This window comes from Nyctibius grandis, chromosome 14 (assembly GCF_013368605.1).
Source record: "Nyctibius grandis isolate bNycGra1 chromosome 14, bNycGra1.pri, whole genome shotgun sequence".
Lineage (NCBI taxonomy): Eukaryota > Metazoa > Chordata > Aves > Nyctibiiformes > Nyctibiidae > Nyctibius > Nyctibius grandis.
In genome coordinates this window covers 14,016,324-14,022,220 of record NC_090671.1, presented here as the reverse complement: position 1 = coordinate 14,022,220, position 5,897 = coordinate 14,016,324, and positions in this window count along the sequence as shown.

Genomic DNA, 5,897 nt, shown 5'->3' with positions numbered 1-5,897 from the left:
TGCGATTGAAAATTAAAAGTGTGCAGTAGTTGTGTGTGTGTGTATTCCCCTGGGAGGGGAGGGAGGAGAGGGCAGGGAGAATGTGACTTAACTCTTTTCGAAGTCTTCTACTTGTTAACTCAAAGGCAAAACTGTCCAGACGAGCTGGGGCTCGTGGTGAAGGGGAAAGTCCCAGTGAAGGCCGGGCCGTGGCTCTTCCTTACCCATCATCTGGACACCCGAGTGCCTGGAAAAAGCGGCGGCGCTCGGACCACTCCAGCCTGCGGTCAACTGACATCTGCAACTCGCACAACAGGTCAGCTTTGTGGCTGATGACTCAGTATAGCCGCAGCAGAAGGTTGCAGCAGTGTAAAACTTCCCCCTGGACAGCTGAGATTGGCCAAGCTCCTGCTATGATTAAAAACCTTAAAACAGACATTTTATTTTTTTTTTAAATCATGAAAGAAACACCCCTTCCCCCCTGATGAACAGCAAAGGGGTTTTACTGTCTCTGCTGGTGGCTGGAGTGGTATCAGAGAGCTCTAGGGCAAAGCCTGCCTTGGCACGGGCCGTGCAGGCTACGTGGCAGCAAGGGAGAGATGTTCCAGCAGGAGCAAGAACCGGGGCCCTGCTGTCCCCCAAAGGGCTGCTGGTGGCCAGCACCTTCCGTGAACTTCACGGGATCCTGCTGTCCCCCCTCTGCAAAAGGTCCCCGAGACACAGGCTGGCAGAGAGGGAACAGGGCAGCAAAACGACTTGTGGTTCTGCGTACGTGAGCAGGAGAGTAACGGCGAAAACACCCGAGGCAGCTCGGTGTGACCACCCGAGAGCCTCCGAGGTCAGCCCCGCACCTCTGTGGGGAGAGCACCCAGCTGTTGGGCACCGCAGGAAAGGCTGCGGGATTTAACGTGGCCGGGGAGAAACGCAGATGGAGCGGAGCGACAGCCAGAAGTCGTGTGAAGCTTGGCAGAGCTCTCCGCGCTTCGAGGATGCTGAAATGATTCACTCCAGCAGCTGTTGCTGAGCGAGCGGAGGGGAGAGGCGGTTAGACGGGGTGCGGGGTTGGCACGGCTTCTCCTCAGCTGGGAGAAGCAGCACCCACAGCCCGGGGGGACGGCAGGGACAGAAAGGGCCGTGTCACCCTGCTTGGAAGGGACGTGTAGGGTTGAGCTGCTCGGCTCAACGGCGAGGTGGGCGTCCCACCCGCCCCCGCCAGCACCCACAGGGTCCATGCGTGAGCTCCCAGCAGGATCTTCCGGGGTGGGAGGGGAATGCAGCGCCCATGAGACCTGCGGCCACCCAAGCTCCAGCACCCAGCTCCCTGCTGATGGGTTTCCACGAGCCCTTTCGGGGCCAGCCCAGCAGCAGCCCCTCCCCAGGCAGCCTGGCTGGGGCGACGTCTGGCTGACATCGCTCTGTTTCACACGGTTCCAGGGACTCATTAATTTTTTGGTGAGCTAATTTGCCCCTTGGGAAGAACCTGTCCCTTAACGCCAATTAATCCCCTCCGTGATGCTGGTTCTGCTCTTTTAGGACCTGGGGTCCCAGCTGAGCTGACGTGTCTGGTTTATGCCCTAGAAAAACCTTGTGTGGTGCCGCTGGCAGAGCGGAGAGGGAGTCACCCCGCAGGCAAAGCTCCGTGGGTGTCTGTCCGTCCCTCCGAGCAGCTGGAGCACCCCAGGGCCACGCCGTGCTCCCTGTGGCCAGCCCAGGCCCCTCGGCAGGGCCACGCTGCCGTCCCACCACCCGCTCTCCTCTCCCTTTACCTTTCCACCGGCGCCCGATTCCCTTAAGGCCCCGTGGAAAATTCCTGCCTTGATCTGCACCAACCGACTTGTCTGTTCTCGTTTGAGCTCCAAGAAATTCCCATAAGTTTCTCCGAGGCTTTTTTTTTCACCCCCATCTTTTTACATAAATGGACATTTTGGTTTAGTGACTGTATTTGAAAGGCGGACACGTGCGGCTGGTCCAGCTCCCCACAGCAGGTCCTACACCAGCAGCATTTGGAGGGGAGTTTCGCAGCACAGGAGGGACATTTGTGTATTCATTCTCCAGCCCGAATTCCTGCACGCGTTTCCCAAGGCGAGATCCAGCTCCGTGCACTGGTTCACCTCAGCCTTCCAGGGGTAACAGCAAAAGAGCGACAGGTTTGCTTGAAGCAGGAAGCAATTTGTGCTATTTGCTTTCATTTCAAGCCCCAGTTACAACCCCACACCTAACGCTTCCTGCTGCTGCACCACCCTTAAGCAAACATTATTTATAGCAGCGAGCAGCAGTTATAGCTTTGCCCCTTCTCGACCTGGAAGTAATTGGTTAATTAAGTTAGACAACAAACCCCAAGATACTCGTATGGTTTCCTTCCACCTTCTCGCAGGGAGCTGGAGAGTCAAACTCCTTCCATCCCAAGCTGGTTAAAAGCATCAAACACCTCGGAGAGAGCAAGGTTTGCTTCCCCACCAGGAAACTGGTCTCTCTTGAACCTTCTTCAGGGCCACCAGCTCCTATAAAGCTGCTGCACCTGGGGGGTTTGCTGCCTTGCTGGAGCTGGGGTAGGTGGGGGCTCTGGGAGGAGGGTTTCCTGAACCATGCTGGGAAGCAGTGGGAAGCTTTGCTGCTGGCTGGTGGGAGCTGTGCTCTGAGTGGACATGCCTGAGCTCACCAGGAGACTGAGAACTTGGGCTTTTGCGTGCAGGTTTAGTAACATGATGATTTTGTGGTTGTAGAGGTTGTCTGGGTTTGTGGGCTTGAGGGTGGGGGTGTGAGGAGGAGCTATTGGCTTGCTTGTGCTGTGTTAAGTGTGTGTCTTCCTCCCAACCTGAGATCCCTGGGGCTGTGCTGGTCTCTGGTGCTGGGCCCTGCATGTTTCTTGTCATCTGAAGGCAGCACTTCAGTGGCAACACTTTCCTGTGTGCTGCTGAAGGGGTTGTGCTCTCAAAAGCGCTTAAGTTGAGCTGTGAAGTCCCTGTCTCTGCGCGTGGGGTGTTGGGAGGCCGCGCTGGATGGGGAGCTATGGGTGCTCCACCTAATGCTGGTGGAGGTTGTGAAACATTCACGAAACCCACCTGGCTGCCCCAGCTCAAGCAGCCAGGCTGCCCTCCTGCTTTTAAGGAGGGCTTTTCCTGGAGGCAAGTTGCAACTTAACTGGTTTTCTTGCCTATTATCAGTGTCCCTATGTGGTGGCAGTGGTCTTGGAGGATGTACCCGAGTGTTTTCTGGCTGCAAAGCTGGTGTTCTTGACACCCATTAACCTGCCTCTGCCTCCCAGGCTCCCTCTTCCCTCACGTCTCTATTTATATGTGACTTTGTGGTATTTATTAGTCTACTGATGTGCGATGCTGTTTGTTAGGTGAAGAAATGTATGCTCTTGCCCTGCAAAAGAGAGGGCTTTGAGCAGGTGAAGGAAACCCACCTTGGTGGGCCCTTCTCTCTGGGGTGGGGGAGACCCCCACTGCAGGTGTGAGTGAGGTTCCAAGGCAACTTCAACTTTCTGAGCTCTGTAAACATAAAATAAAACCACAGTAAATCTGTTTAGCATGTAAAACGTGACTAGATCTCCTAGAACAATTCCTCTACGCTACTGGTAATCTTAGTCCAAGCAGAATTAACATAGGCTGGAGAAACTCCTAGTGCTGTTGGCTTGACTCCATGGCCTGTGTGGAGTCCCAGTTGGAAAAACCTTCTGTGAGGGCTGGAGGAGCCGAGCAGGAGATGCAGCTGAGCGAGATGGGTGAGCTGGTGATGTCCACAGAGCCAGGGATGCTGCCGCAGCCAGCGGCCCCACGCCGATGGGGGGGAGCTGGCCAGTCTTGTCCGAGCACAGCCATGCCAAGAGTTTCCTTCTGCGAGTGCAGGGGTTGCACGAGGAGCAAAGAGGACTTTTTCCAAGCACTTCTCCTTGGCAGCTTTCAAACATGCTCTGGCTTCACTGGAGTGAAAAAGAAATCCCAACTGGATCCTGCCTGCTCCGTGAAGGAGCACCGAGCTGAGCGCAGCCCCGGGACGCGGGACCTCCTGGCCTCCACCCCTCGCTAACATAGCCCTGCAGCTTCATCGCAAGGAGCCAAACACCTACTCCTCCTTCCAGGAAAACAACGGGGAGGAATGAACAACTGTGTAAGAGCCGAGGTTTATAGGCAGCTGGGCGGGAACACTGAAATCACGGCATTTTCCTCTGCGGCCATCGGAGTCAAACTGCAGGAGCAGTTAAGAGGATTAGATATTTTTGATCATATTTGCAGCTGCACTAGCTGTAACCGAGAGGAGAAATCCAAATGCTTCGTCTTGGGAAGTGATTCTGAGCCTGGAAGGGAGGGTTCCCTCAGGACCCCGCATCTGGGTACGTGCTCGGCCCCGGCTGTTGTACGGAGCCACGAGGAGCTGTTGTTCCTACAGCTGAAGTGGTGGCGCTTGGCTCCCTCGAAGACCCAGGCTCCTGTGGAAAACCCCCTGCGAGCCAGCCCGGAGGCAGGGCTCTGAGTTGCAATAATGTCTCCAAAATGTCAGCTCCTACGCAGAAGGTCTGCGTCTCCCAAGTGCCAAAGCCTAAACCAAGAACACGTTAGAAGCCCTGCCAGGTTTAGACCCAGATGTGAGAGGGAAGATCCCTCCCTGAACATCACTAAGAGGATTTCTTTAACAGTTGTCTTAGCCCTGCGGTGCTTTAGCAAGGAAAACTAATTTCACTGTGTGGTTAAGTTTCAGCATCTAGTTCTCACGCATTTAGCGCTGTTACTGTCCAGCTAAAAATACCTGACTGCTCCCTGTGAAGCTCAGCCCTGCAGAGATGCTGGTGATGTGCTGCCAGCACTGGAGTACGAAGCTCTTCTTCTCTGCCCAAGGGACACCTCCGATGAGCCCTTGGCCCTGACCGCAGGCAGGATGGGCTGAGGAGGAGTATGGAACCCATTAAGCTGTTTTTCCAATCTTAAACAAAAACGTGGCCGTGTAGCCAAGGAAGAAGACATCACTCCTTGACATGCGTGCGTTTGCTGGAAGCGCTCGGCCCTGCTAGCAGAGGCTGCCTGACGTTCCCGTGCAGAGGGGTGGCGGTCCTTTCTCCACGGATGGAGCCTCAGATGATGCTCCTGGCTGAGGGAGACAGGTTCCTCCTGAAGCCAAAGTCCCAGATCTGAGCCCCAGGTGTAATGTGTCAGAGGAGGGGAAAAGTTCTGCATCTTACTTCCAATTTGCCTGATGATTTTAGCACAGAGGTCACAAATCCAACCCTTTCCCGATGTGGTCACATGGCAGTCATCTGTCAAAAACATCCAACAAGATCATAATCCTAAATTTGTCCTTTGAATGTACCTGTGCCTGTTCCGTAGGAGTTTCCTTCTAATGCCCAGGGATTAATACCGAAGTGCAGTGAAACATCTGAGGTGAAGGGGCACAGTGGGCTGGTAATAATAACTGAAAGCTGCTCTGTGAAGCAAACCTGAGGCTGACTTGGTTTTTAATGGACATCTGTCTGTAGGGGGAAAAATGCCATGGCAACTGGCTTTCTTGTTGGCGTGCCTGCCTCAGCGAAGGGACTGGGAGAGGATGGGTATTGGTGAGTCTGTGTAGCTGCGCTTGGGAAACATGGAGGTACAGCTCAACGAGGCTGGGAGGCAAAGGTTGTTTATGCTCTGTGAGCACCAGATCTTGAGGGATTTAAGAGCTAAATCTTGGCATAACGATTGCTTTGTGTGCTGCTGCTGCTTAGCGGGAGCTGGGCTGGGTTCCCCCTCTCCCTTTTGTAAAAATGTGAAATCTAAAAGCGTGAAGTGCTTGGTTGAAGATCGACTGGCAGTTTGGTGTGCAGAGTTGGTGTCTCCATTTGCAGCTCTTTCCCCAAACAATTGCTACAGAGCTACAGCATCGCTGTGCTGGTCCTGGAGCTTTGCCTCTTGAGGAAGGAAATGTCCTTGTTTAGTGTC